The sequence below is a fragment of the Budorcas taxicolor genome, chromosome 23 (assembly GCF_023091745.1).
Source record: "Budorcas taxicolor isolate Tak-1 chromosome 23, Takin1.1, whole genome shotgun sequence".
Taxonomy (NCBI): Eukaryota; Metazoa; Chordata; class Mammalia; order Artiodactyla; family Bovidae; genus Budorcas; species Budorcas taxicolor.
The window spans coordinates 29,285,045-29,306,355 of record NC_068932.1 but is presented as its reverse complement, the minus strand read 5'-3'; positions in this window follow the sequence as shown (position 1 = coordinate 29,306,355).

Genomic DNA, 21,311 nt, shown 5'->3' with positions numbered 1-21,311 from the left:
AGTTTAAAAATTGCAATGTTCAGTTTGTCGTTTTTATGGCTTTCTTTTGGTTCCCAGTTTCTCAGTTTCCTCAGACATTGCAACCATCCCCTGACCCTTTCTCAAGACCCCAGACCATTATTTAAGGACCAAATGTATGTTTAAGAGTTAATGGTCCACCTGGAGTTTTTCTCCTTGATAAACTGAACAGCAGTTAATGATTGTCTTGTGCAGAGTCTGAATGTTTTATGACCCTCCAGACCAGGGAGGCAGTCCTCTGAATGCCTAGAAACTGGAACAACAAATACAGCTTTAGGATAATGGAGCAAAATGTTTATGTGAGGGAATCAGTTGAAATTGAAACTAGAAAAAGAACTGAGGCCTACACTGACTCTACACATTCACTGCCTAACAATTTCTACCTATCTCTCACTTAATACATGGGTACTTATGTTTGATCATCAATGTATAGATGAATTTGGTTGATTGATATTCTAATAGAGTGAATATCATGTGGGATAATTGATCACTTTGGCAGTGAGAACCAAATTCTTATATTTCTAGTGTTTCTACTTCTGACATGTGTCCACTGGACCACTTCCAGACTCAAAAACTTATGTATCTAATACACCCCTTCACTTTGCTGTCTTTCTCCAAACCCACACTTCAGTGTACCTTCCTCAAGGGGAGAGATGTCCTTTTAAATGTTTTGAACAGCATCTGCTCATATCTTTTTACTGATAATAGGAAAACGTTGCTTTATATTAGATTACTTTTTTTCTTTCTCTTGACTTTCAGGAACATTTTTATAGCATGTGAAGTGGACCTAAGTTGTGTTTTTTTTTTTTTTGTTTAAAGCAACAACAACAAACTTTAATAGTATAAAATATACATATATAGGTGTCTTAGCTTGGGCTGCTATAATGAAATCCTGTAGACTAGGTGGCTTAAGCAGCAGTTAATTTCTCACATTTATGGAGTCTGAAAAACCTAAGACTTAGGGCTGGCAGATTCAGTTCCTATTGAGAAGTCCCTTACTGACTTGTAGATGGCTGCCTTCTTGCTGCATCTTTACACAGAGAAGAGAAGACAGGCTGGTATCTTTTTCTCTTCTTATTAGGCAGCTAATCCCATTAGAGACCCCACTCTCATGCCCTCATCTAAACCTAAGTGCCTCACCAAAGTCCCACTTCCTATTGCCATCACTTTGAGGATTAGGACTTAAACATGTGAATTTTGTGGAGACCCAGGCATTCAGTTTATAATGATAGGTTAAAAAAAAATAGGGCCATTATTCATTTATCTAAAAGTAATTACTGCTGGGTTGAACTGATCATCCTGGGATCATTTCAGATAGAATTTTAGGCATAAAAACAAGGTAGCCCACAGGCATTGAGGCACACATCAGTTAAACTGATTGTCTCTTTCTGTATCACTTATCAAATATTTATTAAATGCTTAATATCTACTGAGATCTACTTAAGGTGCTATAAGAGAAGGTATATTCATATTCCAAAGAAGAACACATCTTGACATGAGAAAATTAATGTTGCACTCAACAGAAAAAAAAAAAACACCCAAATTTTGTATATTTTAATAGCATCTAGAAAAAATATACAATATTGGTAAAGAGGAAATAACTCACCCAAACATCAATGTACAAACCTAAGTACTATTTAGTGTGTGAACCCAGGACTGAATTCCTTCCAACCCTTCTCCAGTGATAATAGTTTTACTAGTTGTTACCATAGCAAAATGTAATTTTGTGTCTCTGGTGGATTTTTGTTATAGTTTTTGGACATAAGATATCTAACACTTGTCTTACTTTGATGAATTTTGTAACAGATAGGATCCTCCTCCCACTATTGTAGTTGTAATTGCTACATCCTTGCTTTCATGACATCCTCTGAACCCAAAGCACTGCCCAGGAACAATCAGGCACCCTTACCTTAGACTGAATCAGAAACTGGTGACTTGAGGTTACAGGGTCTGTGCAAGGTTTCACCCAGTGGGGGGTGGGGTGGGTGGGGGGGCGGGGTGGTGGAAGAGGCATACAGTTACATCTAGTTTCCAGAGGAGCAGCAGAAGCTATTCCAGGCCTCTGCCAGGACTCCAGCATTAGTACTGCCAGCACTATAGGTGAGATATCTGTGCCCTGTGAAGATAGCATAGCGTCTTCCCTGGACTAGATCTGTCATATTCCTGACTGAGTGGTTTCCAACCTTGTTTTCCCAGTCCCAGTGACTAAAGTTGTTTAAGTAAACTCTTCATATTGCAGTAACTAGCCAGGGTTTGTATTATTGATTGCAGGTAACATCCTGGCTAATACAGTGTTCTGCTCTTTTAAATTAATATTATATTATCAGCAAACTCCCTGATGCTATATATTTCTGACCATGGTTTAGAATTACTGTATCATAGACAATGTGTTAACATATGCTGATAAATGTAGCTATTATCCTACTATTAGAAAAGTAACTCATTTAAAAATAATCAGGTACTTAGTATTGTGTTTATAACTTAAAAAAATTATTAATAATAAGAAATGTAATATTATTTGCCTCATTATAGTGTCTTCTTGAAAGTTAATAATTTATTATTTTATTATGTTTATGTGTATGGGAATTGCAGTTTTATTGCATTTTTATGTACTTTGGGTATCATCAATGAAAAAATAGTTTTGTTAATATTCTAGGTGAAAAATTATACCTGGGTTGGTTGAGATCTATCTATCTATCTATCTATCTATCTATCTATCTATTTGTCTATCTCTGCCTGTCTAATTATACATATCTATATATCAACATCTCTGGAATTATTCATCTGGTAGAATAAATGCACAGTGATTTGATAGATGAATTTCAAGAGAGTTAGTTGGAGTATATATCCATTAAGTTTTTAAATTCTGGAATTTCTATGAGTCTAGCTGGAGGTAAAGAAAACACTGAAACATGCTATTTATGCAAGTGCTAAATTCAGAGTAGAAGAATCAATGATGTAATTTAAGTTTTTTGAAAGTGTTTCCTCAAATCAATTCATTTGATTTTTTTTTCTTATCCTTTTTTTCTCCCCTCCCCAAAGATTAGATCTTGATAACATTTTACTGGTCACTTTCTGATTACCACTTTTTAAGGACTACCAAATTTTAAACTGGCCTTTGCTTTTTTCCCTGTCTAAAGTCTCAAGATCCAACGTTGTGGTTCTCAGAACTGAATTTTCATCAGTGAGTGGAACCCTGTTTCTTTTGAAGGCAGGTAGCACAAGAAAAGATAAGTGTGTATCTGAGAAATAGGTTGTGTGAGAGATAACCCAAACTGGGGCAGATGAAGGTACTGGAAACTACTGGAAGGCAGGATCATTTTTGCAGTTTACTTGACTAACAGCCTGTGATGACCTGATAAGAAAGACCACATATTGCATGGGAACTCTAACATTGTAATTATTTCTGGGAAATATTTGGGTGGTCACAAAAAGAAAAATACTTTGACTTTCTCTCTAACTTCTCATATAGATTTGATAGCATCAAGGAAGAGAGGCATTTAATATGTTTTCTGTTGTTGTTTGTTTGTCTGTTTATTTCCAGGAAGCCATCACTCTGAACCAAATGTCAAACTTGTAACAGGATTCAATCTAAAGTCCTTCACACGAAGAACTAGGCTGTATGATGCCGCTAATCACTTTTCCCATGTTATTAATTATTGAATTGAGATAATTGAGGACATTTCCCTCTTAGTCCTCATAGGAAAAGATACTTAGATTTTTCTGTCAAAAAACATTAGAAGATCAAACAGAATTTTTATGTGTGCACATGTCCATCCAGCAGTCATCAAGGGTATTCTACTTCAAATAGGCTTTGGTCAAGCCATTCTAAATGGAAATCTAGTACCCTGATATCATGAAGGGGACAGAAAATAAAGAGTATAAATATACCTGAGCTCCCATTCTGTATCTACTACTGGCTTGCTGAGTGACTATACAAACTTCTTTATGTCTGGGCACCAGTTTTCTCGACTGAGAAGTGAAAGACTCAAATGGATAGTCTATAGAAAAAAAATGCCCTCTCTAAAATTCTGCAAGGCAGCCATTTTCCTGTCTTAAATTCTTTAGGAATAGGAATCTCACATTTTCTTCATTAAATCTTTCCTTAGACTTGGCTAAAGATACGTTTTTGTTGTACTCAAGCAAGCAGCTCATGTTATGGAATGCAAAAGAGGGAATCTGAAGGTTTTAAAGCATAAACTACCTCTGATTCTCAACCATTGTTGGCAGTTGTTATGTTTTCCTCGTCCTTAGTGAGTAGGTGGACAGGTGGTAACTAATTCTCTTGTTAATAATAAATTAATACCTACATGTTATACTGTTTAGGCTGAATCATATGACCTGAATTGGGTTCTTAATCATGTGACCTGAGATGGACTTTTATTTCCTTAACTTATTCTAAATTAATTAAGTTAACCTCTTGAGACTTCTTTCCTGTCGATGATAAAGCAGGGATTATGATAACATCAACCTCATCAATTAGTTTAGAAAATCAAATATGACAAGCCACATATATAATATATAGTGGGAATGCAGAACAGTCAGTATAGCTCTCCATAAAAACTCCATAAGGAGCTGCACTTATAGAAACATTAAGAAGAATGGAAATATTAAGAAATTAAAAAGTTTTTTCTTTTTACTAGGGTGATTATTAGAAGTCTGGTTGACCCACAAAGACTGATGTTTCCTACCTGTATCTTTGTTTCCCAAGAATATTTCTTTGATGAGAAAACTATTGACATACATAAACTTTTTACACCTGCAGCCAATGTGAGAAGTTTATATGGAAATTGTCAGCTACATCTTTTTTTTGATGCATATGTGTGTGACACACACATAAGCAATCATATACACACATATCCACATATTTATAGCATGTATAATTTAATAACATGTATAAATATGTGTAGCATATTAGTATATATTACATATATACATATACGTCCATTTATACAGTAACTTTTAGGTCTCTGTTGGGTTCAGAAATTAGCCTGCCATTGTGGAGTAATTTGCTGTCTCTTCATAGATGTGAATTTGCCTAGACTCAACTCTTAGTGGGCTGAATGGGCAGCAAGATGGCTATGGTAGTCTAGGAGGAGGGTACTATATTCCTTTTCAGTAGAATATAGATCCTACTTTCTAGGATCATGAAATTTTCTTCATGTGATCCTGTAACCTTGGAGGAAACAAAAGTGGCAGAATACAATAATCAAATAATAATATTTAATTAAAATATATACAAACATTTACCAGACGTTTTCATACCTACTAATTCATTTCTCATATCTATAATTTAGGGGGAGGGGGCTTTTGTAAGGGTGATAAAGATGGGAGACAGCTATGTTCACCACTGTGCTATCAACATGCACTAGGGTTATAACGATGAATAAAAGAGAAAGAAACCATTTTCCTATCTTCTCCTTCTTAGAATGTCTCTTGGGGCCACTTTGGGCCTGAGTTGAGTCCTTTCTGTAAGCTTTGCAACAAAGAGTAATTTCTCCAGGGACCAAAAGAGTCCAGTCTTCAGTTTCGTAATGCAGAGTTGTGTTCAAGGTCATGAGCTTCATTCCCTCTTGAAATGAGGAAACATGTCTCTGGGAGCCTCTCTCAAGGTGTAATCATTTGTTTTTTCCAGGAGGTAAGAGAAATTTTATTATTCTTACAAACGAGGTCAATTAACTAAACAAATATCTACCTCAAACCCCAAGTGAATTTTATATTGCTTTGCTGTTTAAATTGTATAAAGTTTTATTCTGGCTTTGTAGCTTCTTGCAAGATACATATATATATGTATCCTGTAATGCTTACTAAAAATACATTGTTTTTTTTTTTAAATTTCCATACTGATGTGATGGTGTTTTTCTTTTTAGGTAGAAGTTATATTTCTGTAGTATTTTAAAAGTGTGATCTCATGAGAATCCTCTGAATAACCCAAGAGATAGGAGCTATTGTTATCCCCAGTTTTTATAGGAGCAGAATCTAAATTTCAGCAAAGTAACTTTTAATAGACTATGAAAGTTAAAGTGTTAGTTACTTCAGTTGTGTCTGACTCTTTGTGACCCCATGGACTGTAGCCCACCAGGCTCCTGTGTCCATGGAATTTTCCAGGCAAGAATACTGGAAAGGGTTGTTATTTCCTACTCCAGGGAATCTTCCCAACTCAGGGATTGAACCCATGTCTCCTGTGTCTCCTGCACTGCAGGCAGATTCTTTATAGTCTGAGCCATTAGAGAAGTCTAACAGGCTAATAGAGTGTAAACATAACTATTATACACTGGGAAACAAACAAACAAAAAATCTCGTGACTCACTTTGTTGTGATACTTGCTTTATTGTGGTGGTTGGAACCTAGCCCTCAATATCCCTGAAGTATGCCTATACTTGATTAATGGATGCCATTGCACATGAAAATGAAGGCTTGGTGGGAAATTCTCTCAGGAGGAGGATGGGTGATTTGTATTTAGCATATTTTCCTTGGTATTCAAGCTGCTTGTTTATGAAAAACACTCTAGTGAGCATTACTATACCAAATCTGGATGTGATAAATGCATTATGACATTCTCATATCACTTCATAGTTATCAGCACCCTTATAAATTATTATGCTATTTTCCCTTGGTGAGCATGTTGGGCACATTTTATTCCATCCATTTTCAAGACAAAAAACTGAGTGTCAGAGGATTAAATGACTTGCATTCCATTTCTAATCATCCTCCTTACAGCTGCTGGTTTGAAGTACATATAATATGAAGTTTACTCTGTCCCACCCTTACTTAGAACTTTGGAATTAGTATAAAAATCCTTAATGTGACCCATGAGTACTTCTATGCTCTGGTCATTTGCCCTCCCTCAGCCCAAACTCTCACTACTTCATACTGTGAACTCTTACTACTTCATACTGTGAACTCTTACTATACTTTTATTTAATAGTAATAGCTGACTTTGATGAACGTTCACTGTGTACCACATGTTGTGTTAAGTGCTTTACACATTGCATGACTTCTATGGCAAGACATGAAAAAGCTAATATTATTCTTCCCACTTTGTATTTAATTAATTTATTCATTCACTCTTTCTTTCAATAAATAGCAATTATTCTAGATGATTGTGATTCAACAGAAAACAAGAATGACATACTTTTGCCCTTGAGGAAGAGGAAAAATAATTTTCCCTCTACTATTCTAGGTTACAGAGACCACCCTATATAAATGACAGATTAACAGTAGTAAAACAGAAGTTTGATAACATATATACCTCCTTTTCACTTTCATGCATTGGAGAAGGAAATGGCAACCCACTCCAGTGTTCTTGCCTGGAGAATCCCAGGGATGGGGGAGCCTGGTGGGCTGTCATCTATGGGCTCTCACAGAGTTGGACACGACTGAAGCGACTTAGCAGCAGCAGCAGCATATCTCCTGAATATATGGGAGAGACCTGTAAAACTAAATATCTCTCCGAAATGTCCTAAGTAACCACCTTAAATATAATCTCCAGCTAAAAACAAAAGAAGTTGTTGTAGGGATGGGGGAGCCAATTATGGGATGCTACCAGGAAAAGTGCAGTGAACAAAGGTATGGTTGTTATGTGGTACTTGCCTTCTATACTGCTAAGAGTTTCTAGAGAAAGTAGTCATCCTTACAGAGAGAGAGACATCCTCACAAATGGGTATTTCTCTTATAAATGTAAATGTCTCTTACAAAAGAGTAACTTCTACTTGGTTTTCAGAGTTTCTCCTGTGTCTGCTGCTTCTTAAAAATAATCAGTCTAAAACTCTCCTTCTACCAAAGAGGCATTTTGAGGGGCAGATTACATTCCGGTGGGAATAAGATAAATAAATAAGTAATATAAGTGGTAGATTAGAAAGTGATAGAAAAATAAAGCTGTGGAGGGGATTAAAGTGTGCTATAAAGTGGACTGTTGGCAATTTTAAAAGCAGATCAAAACTCCAAAGAGGTGAATTTGCTGGTTCTGTTCATACAGCTAGTAAGTGGTGAAGCCAGGTCTGTCTGACATGAAAACTCTACTCTAGGGTCCCACTGGGGAACGTGAGAAAACTGAGGATCAGAGGAATCACATACATTTCTAGTTGTTTCGTGCTGTCCTATTTCCCTCAGCTTAAAGGGTCATACCTTTCCACTTGCTGGGAAGCACACACTATTTAGCTTAACACTATTTCAAGTGTTAAGAGAGATAAATCAAGGCTTGCTAATATTTTTAAGAGTTAATTTGAGGAAAATTCTATTTGAATCAGGCAGCATCCAGTTTAGAAGTAGAAAGAGCTCTGCAAAATGAGAGACTTTTATAGTTACTTCTAAATTTTTCTTAAGTAGATGATAGTTTAGCTCTGACTTTTCTTCGTATAGTACTAGGCAGGAAATCTGCTATTAATATCTATAAAATAATGAGCCTTTGTTCATTCAACAAACCAGTTTCTTTAACAGTATTCACATTAGGGCGACACTAGTCTTTTATATATCATACATAAATATGCTTCTACTTTATATAACATGTAAAGGTCACAATACAATTACTGTTTCATGCTGCTCTTACAAATTAAGTGCTAATTAATGTCTTTGATCTGCTCATTTATTTGGATTCTTTTTCATAGGTTACAGTTTATGAAAGTGTGTAAATTTTATTATTCATTTTTCCTCATTCATTAGATGCGTTAAAGAAAAAAGCAGCAGTTTTGACAATTATAACAGTCCAATACCTATAAGATGCTATCTTCTAAGGGATATTACTAACTTGACAGTAATTAAAAATTGGCTTCAGTGAGATTATGATTTTCATGAATTTGTGAACTGAGATAGAGAATTCTTTTACAGGTTCTATTTAATTTGACATTCTTTGAAAAATAGCTAGAAAAATAATAGACATGGTTACTTCATTTTGATATGAAGATTAATAGGATACACTTAAAATGTAGGCTTATATTAAGTTCAGTTCAGTTCAGTCACTCAGTCATGTCCAACTCTTTGCAACCCCATGGCCTGGCAGCACGCCAGGCCTCCCTGTCCATCACCAACTCCCGGAGTTTACCCAAACCCATATCCATTGAGTCGGTGATGCCATCTAACCATCTCATCCTCTGTCGTCCCCTTCTCCTCCTACCTTCAATCTTTCCCAGCATAAGGGTCTTTTCAAATGAGTCGCTCTTTGCATCAGATGGCCAAAATATTGGAGTTTCAGCTTCAACATAAGTCCTTCCAATGAATATTCAGGACTGATTTCCTTTAGGATGGACTGGTTTAATCTCCTTGAAGTCAAGAGTCTTCTCCAACACCACAGTTCAAAAGCATCAATTCTTCAATGCTCAGCTTTCTTTATAATTCAACTCTCACATTCCTACATGACCACTGGAAAAACCATAGCCTTGACTAGATGGACCTTTGTTGACAAAGTAATGTCTCTGCTTTTTAATATGCTGTCTAGGTTGGTCATAACTTTCCTTGTAAGGAGTAAGTGTCTTTTAATTTCATGGCTGCAATCACCATTTGCAATGATTTTGGAGCCCCCCAAAATAAAGTCAGCCACTGTTTCTCCATCTATTTGCTATGAAGTGATGGGACCAGATGCCATGATCTTACTTTTCTCAATGTTGAGCTTTAAGCCAACTTTTTCATTTTCCTCTTTCACTTTCAAGAGGATTTTTAGTTCTTCACTTTCTGCCATAAGGGTGGTGTCATCTGTATATCTGAGGTTATTGATATTTCTGCCTGCAATCTTGATTCCACCTTGTGCTTCATCCAGTCCAGCATTTCTCATGATGTACTCTGAATATAAGTTAAATATTATATTTATATTATATATAAATATAATTATATATTATATATAACACCTATATATAATATATAGGCTTATATTAAGGAAATAAAATTTTTAAACACCTACTATGAAATAGGCACATATATTTAATTGATTTTATATTTTAAGCATCATTATCTGTGATGCCTTTTATTTCCATTTTATAGATGAGGCATTGTTTAGAGTGATCAAGTAGCTTATCTGAGACAGATTGAGGGGAGCATTTCAGTCAGAAAGTCCAGGGTGAATGAAGGAGTAATGCCAAGGAACAAGGTAAAAACCAAAAAAAAAAAAAAAAAGACACATGGCTATAGCATGGGTAGGAGGAGAGGGGTCTGCATCAGGACCATGAGGCAGGCAGGTGGTACATGCTAGGTTGTGTGGGAAATGTTAAGAGCCCTGGGTTTTCCCACTGAGCTTCGGAAAGACCACTGAGAAATGGGTTGGAGAGATTATCCTGTCCTTCTGAGGAGATGATGACTTAGGTGTTCATGGGAGGTAAACAGCAGAGGGTCTGCAGAGATATCAGGCAGGCAAGACCTGTAGAACACATGCATTATGAAGTAGTTGATGAAGGAAAAGTTTGGTGCTGGAGATGACTCCTACATTTAGCGCTTGCATGACCAGGGGAAAGTGGCTTTATTCATTAAGACAGGAGCCCAAGTTGAAGAGCAAATGGCAGGACAAATTTCAAGTCCATTTGTGAAGTATCTGCAAGGCATCCATCATAGGTGATTCATATCTGGAGTTCAGAAAACACTTCTACTGGAGATTTAAATTTGAGAGGAACATCAAGAACCTTATTTACTGTAGAGTTCTTAAAATTTGCTTGGAGTTCTTACATCAGAAACCCCTGAATATCTCTCCTGTAGCTCAATGGCCTATAGACGTTTTGGCATCAAGTTCTCCTGGTTGTAGTCCAGAGGGGAAGATGGAAGCCCTTCTGTGTTTGAATCCCAGATCTGCCATTTGCTATTATAAATGTAAGCAATTTATTTAACCCTACTGTGTCTTAGTTTCTTCCTCTGTAAAATAGAAATACCAGTACCAAGCTAACAGGCTTGTAAAAAGTTAAAGAAGTACACTCATATCTTAAGATTTAATAACCCAATAAAAGTTATTTATCATTATTATCTCCAGAACTTGCTAAAATACAAATTTGTGGATCCTGATCCAAGATTCTTAGGCATGTTGTATTATAGGACAGATAAGCCTTTGAGTGTGGTTTGACTGAGTTTCTGTCTGCAGATGAAGAATGAAACATAATCCATGATTCTGGACAGGGAGAATCAGAATCCTGGGAGACTCCTTAAAAATACTTGTTCTTCGATCTTAACACAGACCTCAGAAGGACAATATCTGTATTCAGGGCTAGTAAATCTCTATTTTTAAAAATTAATTCCCCAGGGTTTGGTAGTGCTGATCACCTGCCAGGTCTGGGAGCACAGCATTAGGTGATGTGTTATGATTCTTTTAATGTGCAAGGTAACTATATATCTACCAAAGTCTGTTTCCCTTTCAAAGTAGAGCTTTTATGCTTGGAATTGGCTGCCATCTTTCAATGGACATTTCCAGGCAGGTACACAGGTGACTGGTTTAGGATAATGGAGTATAAGCAAATCCAGAGCTTTAAGAAGTCCAGTCATTTCCACAAGGTACTTATCTTTCAGCTCTGAGGATAGTGTGTTCATAAGATGGAAAGAATTTAGGATTCCTTGAAATGTATGAAAAGAGAGTGGTCTATTACATGAACAAGAAGGGAATGTCTGCTGTAATAAATCACAGATCTCTGGGGGTTATTTGTTACAGCAACTAGTTCATTTCAATTCAGTTGCTCAGTTGTGTCCAAATGGTCTGGTATTCCCATCTCTTGAAGAATTTTCCACGTTTATTGTGATCCATGCAGTCAAAGGCTTTGGCATAGTCAATAAAGCAAAAATATATGTTTTTCTGGAACCCTCTTGCTTTTTCGATGATCCAGCAGATGTTGGTGATTTGATTTCTGGTTCCTCTGCCTTTTCTAAAACCAGCTTGAACATCTGGTAAGGTTGCCCTAACTGCTCTTCTATATGAATTTTCCTCTAAGTGATTAGCATATGAAGCCCTGTGAGGAAATGCAACACCTTCAGCATCAATGTGCTAGATAGACCCTGAGGATACAAACAATAAATGTCTATCATCTGGTTCTTATAGCATAAAACCATGTCTAAATAATGCCAACATTTGTGTTGCTATTCCTCTTTTATATTTTATGTTGACTGAGTACTTAGTAATTAGAAAATTATGTGTTTGGAAGACATCTCTTGATTTCCAACTACTCTTTGAATATAAATTATTGAAAATCACAGCTTTCAGACCAGCCTCACCTCCTTCTCTATTAGCTTAGATGTGGTTTAGTGGTTTTGTTGATCTTTAAGTAGGAGATGGGTCTGTATTCTGTATCTTTTCAGACAATCACCTAGATTTATAAAATACAAAAATGTTGGTTCTTAACCATTAATTAAAAGCATGAACCTCTCACAGGGCTCTCACAGATTAACAGTGTAAACATAAATATTCACAAATTATTTATTTTTAAAGCAAGCTTGTTAAATTTACCTATAGATTACATTTGAAATGTATGAAATATTATTTTCTTTCATCCTGATGGCTTAACGCAACTAATTTTTAATGGGTACAATTCCAGGGACAAAGTACCCCTGGTCTTTCCATCTAACTGGAGATGTGAGAGCCCTAGCCCTGGGCAGAACCAACAGGATTAGTCTGCAAATTGCTTCTAAGAAGGCAGAGAAAGAGTGTGTTGGAGAGAGATTGATGAGTGAGAATCAAAATGAGGTGAATTGATTTATGGGGCTTGAGGAACTAAAGATACGATAGCTAGCTCCTCTCAGAAAGAAGTTTATAGACGGGTTGGGGGGACAGTTGGTAATAATCAACCCTTTATATCTGGTACCAACTTTTGATTAGGATGACATGATCTCATCTTGATCTTTGCCTGGGAAAGACAAGTATTTCTTGAAATTTGTCAGCCTCCGTTATTCCACAGGAATTGTCATGGTCCAATTCCTTATAATAAAGAGCCTCTATGACAGTGAAAGAGGAGAGTGAAAAAGTTGGAGTAAAACTTAACATTCAGAAACTAAAATCATGGCATCCAGTCCTATCACTTCACAGCAAATAGACGGGGAAACAATGGAAACAGTGACAGACTTTATTTTGGGGGAAGGGGCTCCATAATCGCTGCAGATGGTGACTGCAGCCGTAAAATTAAAAGGAGCTTTCTCCTTGGAAGAAAAGCTATGACCAACTTAGATAGCATATTGAAAAGCAGAGATGTTACTTTGCCAACAAAGGTTCATCTAGTCAAAACTATAGTTTTTCCAGTAGTCATGTATGAATGTGAGAGTTGGACTATAAAGAAAGCTGAGCGCCGAAGAATTGATGCTTTTGAACTGTGGTGTTGGAGAAGACTCTTGAGAGTCCCTTGGACAGCAAGGAGATCCAACCAGTCCATCCTAAAGGAAATCAGTCTTGAATATTCATTGGAAAGACTGATGCTGAAGCTGAAACTAGAGCAGTTTGGCCATGTGATGCGAAGAACAGACTCATTTGAAAAGACCCTGATGCTGGAAAAGATTGAGGGCAGGAGGAAAAGGGGATGACAGAGGATGGGATGGTTGGATGGCATCACTGACTCAATGGACATGAATTTGAGCAAGCTTAGGGAGTTGGTGATGGACAGAGAAGCCTGGCTTGCTGCAGTCCATGGGGTCGCAAAGAGTCAGACAAGACTGAATGACTGAACTGAACTGATATATGTGTGTGTGTGTGTGTATTCTGTTTCTCTGAAGAGCCCTGACTAACATATAGAATAGCCTGTCTGTTGTTAGGGGTTGTATATTTGGCCAGTCCCCTTGACTCATTCTTGGAGGTGGGGTCTGGAAAGCTGCTATTTCAATAAAATTCTCAAATGATCCTGAGAATTCCTGGTTGAGTATGTGTGCAGCTTTAGATAGCTTTGAAAGACTGATAATAAGCAGAAAACTCAATAATTACCTGTAATGAGTTTTTAGTTTTGAAATAGAACTGATACTTGCCATCCTTGTTCTTCACTTGCCATCCCACCCTCCTGCCTCAGCCCCATAGCTGCACTGGGATGGAATGAACAGACCAGCTCCAATTCCCCCTGCCTGGGTCATTTGTAGAACACAACCATGGTACAGAAGCAAATGTGCTTAAATAACTTCCGATTCTTCTTTGTAAGAAGGCAGATACCAGCTTACAAATAAACATTTGAAAAGGGGAAACAACAAAAGCACTTTACAGTCAGCTATAGGACTCAAGTCTTCAAATCCAAGAATAGTCAGTGGGGAAACTCACAAATCACAAATATGTAGCCAGCCTTGCAAATAGCCCCTGGAATAGTGCCAATGCCACAGAGCAAGTGTGAAATAAAATCTTTTTGTTGGCTAATGATATAATCTCCTTATTAGTTCCAAGCCAATAGCCATAATTGAAGTACTTGTTTATGTGGGGACCATAAACACGTACTGTAATATACATGTTTTAGCACAATTCCATCTCAGCATTATAGTTCCATTGACTTCTACATTTTGAGCTTTTGATTTTGCACTGGCTGAGAAACATGCAACAAGCTCATAAGCGTGTACTTTTCAGATCATTCATTCATGAATCTAATAATTAATGATATTTTATATCTTCATTAGAGATTGTTAGCATATTAGTATGGTGTTTGTTGAAACTGACAAAGTAATAAATTATACTCATGTTTACTATTTCTTGCCCATGGTTATTGGATATACTAATGAAAATGGATAAATATTTGCATTATTAAATTAAATGCTGAGTTTTCACATGTGTAGTCAATAACTATTCCCAATGCTAGAATACTGACATTGGACTCAGAATGATCAGAATTGAAGGTAAATAAAATCTAGGCATTCTTACAGAAGGAAAGGGGGTTGCAATTCCTAATACATGGGAGCCTTTTCAAACTCTGTCTCACTAGAATCTTGGAATCCTGATGAGATTCCTGTAAGGGCGTCTTGTCTAACAACCACCTGCATCCATGGAGATTCACTGCCAGCAATTCATCTGTTCTGAGATGTGAATTTTCAATCATGTAGTGATATTTTTGCCAAAAAAATGGTTGAAAACCATAAACTTTGAGCCCAGGTTTTTCATCTGAAGAACGAACTTCTTAGTGTGATCATGAGGACAATTCTCAATGCCCAGCATCTAGTACTCAGTTGATTATATTTGCTTTTTTGACCCAATGGTTGTCCCGGTTTACTTATTTGTTTAAAACTACCTCGACTCTCAATAGCTGTCATTTCTAATCTTCCTATCTAAACCTATTCTTGTAAAGGACTAGAATCATTCTCTTAACATTATATCTAGAGGTCTCATTAATTTTCAGAGACTTTTTCCTCTTTCCTGATTTTTTACTTCCCCGCATTAGAAGGAATGCATATATTACATTTTAATATGTGGTGCCAGACTGCGCTCCTCTGTGGCATTTCCAATATGTGTTCTCACCGGGGTTTATGAGCTAATTTACTTCCCATTGTTTTCTTCAATACTTAAGACTTTTTAAAGTGGTTCTTCCCCCACCTCCGAATTAACGTCTACCAGTTTTAAAACACCATCACCTATGAAAAAGCAATGTTTTCCTGAGTTGTTAGCAGTTTGAGTCTAGTCAAGCAGGTAAATGTGTGCACAGTAGTGGAGGTTCAGCTGGTGAGTGGAATGTGGGAACAAAAGAATTTTTTGCTCAGTAGTCAGATCACAAGGAGGGAAATAAGATCAAGCGCCAGTTGGTCCTCTGACCAAGGGCAGAATGCGAGGATGCAGCACAGTGGTTTATTCTCATTTGGTGGCTGTAATGGCTTTGCTCTGTTTAGGACAGAGGCAGCCAGTCTCTGAGCTTCTCATGTCAGTTTTCTTTGGAACCTACAGTGAACCCCACATGATTCTGGGGGCTGTAGGAAAAGACAAAGCAGAAGACAATCTCCTGTTTTCAAAAGTCTATGGCTCATTGAAGCAAAACCTAAAAGAACTTGGATAAATTTGACTGATAGCATTTTTTTGGCCTGGGTAGTGTTTGCATTATTGTAATTAGTTACTCATTTAAAAAATCAGCATTTTATTAAAAATATCGATTACTATCATACTTTGGAGAATGGGAGATTTGGCATTGTTGGGCTTAAATTCCTCTAATGTTTACCTGGAGCTGAAAAGCTCACATGGGTATGAACTTCTCAGTTTTCTATAGTCCTCTCCCACCACCCCTACCCCCAAGTATAATACTCAGTCTGTCTCATTCTTATTTAGTATCTGTGAGGGCTGAATTTTCAGTATATCGGCTTGGATACTTGAGTCAGAATGCTGATGGGGGGTCAGTGATAACAAGAAGGAAAAGATAAAACTGGCCTGAATTCTAATTGACTTGTAGGTCTTTCGAATCAAAATGATGTTAATGAACCTTTTAAAAGTGGCATTTAAATGGGATCATATTATATACAATACTCTGAATCATGTTTTCTTCATTTAACAATAAACAGCAACAACATGTACTGTTCTTTCAATCTTTTTTTCTTGAAAGAAACGAAGTCTGATGTTTATTCTAATATGTTTCCTATTGTCTTTAAAAAATTCTTGTTATTTTGGTTATAGAATCCCCCCTTTTCTACACTAAAAGTTTCACTGATTATGTGTTGTCTGTCCTTTTTCCATCTACTTCCTATGATCTGGGACTTGGGAAAGCAATATAGTCCCAGATCTAGACTATGTGATTTAAATTCCAGCATTGCCCCTTAGTAGTTGAGTGACTTTGGGCAAATTATGGAGCTGAAATTTCCTCATTTATGCAGTGGTGGTAATTAAAATAATAGTTTGCCTACCACATGAAGTTGTGGTGGAGATTCAGTGAGTTAATTCATATAATGTATTTTGAACAGTGCATGATATAGAATAGATATTGTTATTCAATTACTCAGTTCGATTATTCAGTCATCATCATGCTCAGTTGCTCAGTTGCTCAGTTGTGTCCAGCTCTTTGTGCCCCATGTACTGTAGCCTGCCAGGATCCTCTGTCCATGAAATTTTTCAGGCAAGAATACTGGAGTGGCTTGCTATTTCCTACTTCATGGGGGTCTTCCAGACCCAGGGCTTGAACCTATAACTCTTGCTTATCCTGCATTGGCAGACAAATTCTTTACTACTGCACCATCTGGGAAGCCCCAATTATTCAATAAGATCTATTATAACTTATTACAAGTTAATTATTTTTGTTATTTTCATGGGTATAAGAGTTGGAGAAATGTTAAATGTAAGAATTATAATAACCACTATTTATTGCTCATCCCATGTAAGGGCAAATACATTGCTTAGTTTATTTCATTTTGTCCTCATACCACTAAGTCACTCCATTGTCATTAAATATATTTATTGAGCATCTATTTTATAACAGACATTCCTCAAGGCACTAGGAATTCAGCAGTGAAGTCATCAGACAAAAAGCTGTCCTCTCACAAAGCTTACATTTCATTGGAGAAAAACAAAATTTTGTTTTATTAAAATAAATTATCTATCATATTAAGAGGCTATTAAAAAATAATAAGGCAGAAATGATGGGTGATAGATCAGATTTTCTCCATTTCTTAGCACAGAGAGAGAAAGTTATTAACTGTAATCATGCTTCTTTTTAGGGCATTTGCCCAGGTCCTAATAATCTCTCTTGTTTTCTATCACTAGAATATTCAAGGAAAGACAGGACAGAAGCTGTATTTGTAGTCTATGTACCATACCTGGCCTCTGTGGAGTGGATCAGAAGAGGATGTTTGTTTCTAGCTAGGCCAAGGATATAGTTTCTCTTGAGAATTTTGTAATTTGAGTCAAAACTCTCAGGTATGGCAAGTTGGTAGTGGTTGCAGACAGTGCCTATCTGAGAGTGAATGCAGATGTTTGAGCTCACACGCATTAGCTTAAGTGAAGACATTATAATTGAAAGAATATATTAACAGAGGTATAGAAGGTATTGACACATCTACTACAGCCCAAGTGTCCTGCAAACCCATGGAACTAGCAAATGCCCCAAGGCAGTGAAGTTGTCCATTTACCACTTCTAGGTGTGTGAGGCTCACACACATCAACTCAACAAGTCTGTTATTAGGGAGCTGAGCATGTAAATATACCCTTCATATAAATTCCACTGAGTCCATCAATAAAAGCTAACACACCTTGAGCCACATCTCCAGCTGGGAAGAACTTTTCCTATTTGTTTGAAATGATTACTATTACTTGAGAACAAAATAAAATTTAAATAAATATACATATATGTATATGCATGTATACATGTATTCATACACGGACACACATACATATTATACATATACATGTATATGCATACACACAACTATTAAGTATCTATTGGAATTTGAACTCATATCTGTATATTATCTGTAAATAGGTGGCTCTAGTGGTAAAGAACCCACCTGCCAATGCAGGAGACAAAAGAGATGTGGGTTTAATCCCTGGGTTGGGAAGATCCCCTGGATCTTCCCTGGAGAAGGGCATGGCAATCCACTCCAGTACTGTTGCCTAGAGAATCCCATGGAAGAAGAGCCTGGTGGGCTATAGTCCATGGAGTCGCAAAGTGTCAGACATGACTGAAACAACTTAGCTCACAGCACATACTTATTTTAAAGAGTAAGATACATGAACTGCTTTGAAGAATAAGATGGAGTTGGCTGCTGCTGCTGCTGCTGCGTTGCTTCAGTCGTGTCCGACTCTGTGCGACCCCATAGACAGCAGCCCACCAGGCTTCCCCATCCCTGGGATTCTCCAGGCAACAACACTGGAGAGGGTTGCCATTTCCTTCTCCAGTGCGTGAAAGTGAAGTCACTCAGTCATGTCCAACCCTCAGCGACCCCATGGACTGCAGCCTTCCAGGCTCCTCCATCCATGGGATTTTCCAGGCAAGAGTACTGGAGTGGGGTACCATTGCCTTCTCCGAAGATGGAGTTTACCTAATTAATATTTTAGCAGGTTAAAGCTTGTTTCATTTCACGTTTTTTTCAGTTCAGTTCAGTCGCTCAGTTCAGTCCAACTCTTTGCCACCCCATAAACTGCAGCACACCAGGCCTCCCTGTCCATCACCAACTCCCTGAGTTCGTGGAAACCCATGTCCAATGAGTTGGTGATGCCATCCAGCCATCTCATCCTCTGTTGTCCCCTTCTCCTCCAGCCCTCAATCTTTCCCAGCATCAGGGACTTTTCAAATGAGTCAGCTCTTCGTATCAGGTCAACAAAGAATTGGAGTTTCAGCTTCAACATCAGTCCTTCCAATGAACACCCAGGACTGATCCTGGACTGGTTGGATCTCCTTGCAGTCGAAGGGACTCTCAAGAGTCTTCTCCAACACCACAGTTCCAAAGCATCAGTTCTTCAGTGCTCAGCTTTCTTTATAGTCCAACTCTCACATACACACATGACTACTGGAAAAACAGTAGCCTTGACTAGACGGACCTTTGTTGGCGAAGTAATGTCTCTGCTTTTTAATATGCTGTCTAGGTTGGTCATAACTTTCTTTCCAAGGAGTAAGCACCTTTTAATTTCATGGCTGAAATTACCATCTGCAGTGATTTTGAAACCCCAAAAAGTAAAGTCAGCCACTGTTTCCACTGTTTCCCCATCTATTTCCCATGAAGTGATGGGAACAGATGCCATGATCCTCATTTTCTGAATGTTGACCTTTAAGCCAACTTTTTCAACTCTCCTCTTTCACTTTCTTTAAGAGGCTCTTTAGTTCTTCACTTTCTGCCATAAGAGTGGTGTCATCTGCATATCTGAGGTTATTGATATTTCTCCCAGCAATCTCGATTCCAGCTTGTGCTTCATCCAGCCCAGCATTTCTCATGATGTACTCTGCATATTAGTTAAATAAGCAGGGTGACAATATCAGCCTTGATGTACTCCTTTTCCTATTTGGAACCAGTCTGTGGTTTCATGTCCAGTTCTAACTGTTGCTTCCTGACCTGCATACAGGTTTCTCAAGAGGCAGGTCAGGTAGTCTGGCATTCCCATCTCTTGAAGAATTTTCCACAGTTTATTGTGATCCATGCAGTCATAGGCTTTGGCATAGTCAATAAAGCAGAAATAGATATTTTTCTGGAGCTCTTTTGCTTTTTCAATGATCCAGCAGATGTTGGCAATTTGATCTCTGATTCCTCTGCCTTAAAATTAGCTTGAACATCTGGAAGTTCACAGTTCATGTAGCTGAAGCCTGGCTTGGAGAATTTTGAGCATTACTTTACTAGGTGTGAGATGAGTGCAATTGTGTAGTAGCTTGAGCATTCTTTGGCATTGCCTTTCTTTGGGATTGGAATGAAAACTGACATTTTCCACTGACATTTTCCACTCCTGTGGCCACTACTGAGTTTTCCAAATTTGCTGACATATTGAGTGTAGCACTTTTACAGCATCATCTTTTAGGATTGAAATAGCTACACCACATAGTTAAGATATGTCAACAGCTACTAGCTAATTCATTGGTTTCCTGCACTTGAATGGCTTCTATTGATGTCTTCACCTGCTAATGGTCTAAGTATGTCACTCATTACATTTGGGGAAAATGCATATCAAGGTGCTTTGGAAGTAGCTTGGGAAGAAATGTGTTTATCCATATTATACAAGAAACTAATGGACATACATTTGAAGTCTGACTATTTCCTTTGGAGGATGACTGTCACAGTACTAGTTGGGTTGCAGCTCTCTTAAGAACTTTAGGAGTGCTTCCTAGAAAGTGATCGGTTTTCACTCTTTGTCCTACTCAATTAGATGCTCTGTGAATTGTTGATTTTCCATTTTAACTCACAGAGAAGCCACAAAGTTACAATGGTGTCAGTGCAGTCAGATCAGAGTAGTGCAATGATGTGAGTACTAGATGGAGGTGCTAATAGCTGTGTAATCTCTGCTGCCACTGCTTCTTAGTCACTTCAGTTGTGTCTGACTCTTTTCAACCCTATGGACTGCAGCCCACCAGGCTCCTCTGTCCATGAGATTCTCTAGGCAAGAGTACTGGAGAGGGTTGCCATGTGCTCTTCCACGATCTTCCCAATCCAGAGATTGAACCCAGGTCTCCTGCACTGCAGGCAGATTCTTTACCACTGAGCCACCAGAGAAGCCTGTGATCGTCTATAAGTCACACAGTCACTGTAAGACTCAGTGTTCTCATTGGTAAATAAAATACCTACCCTCTTTTCCCTACAGGTTGTTGTGATTCTTAAAGTATATGATGTATGTGAAAACACAGCTTTATTTAAGAGATTAATAAAATTATTATATATTTTATTTGATTATAATTATTTGATTTTTAAAATAGTCACTGTATATCTTTCAATTCATGGCTTCATGATTTTATTTTTAATATCATTAGGGTAAATTCCTTTTAAAAAAATCATTAGGG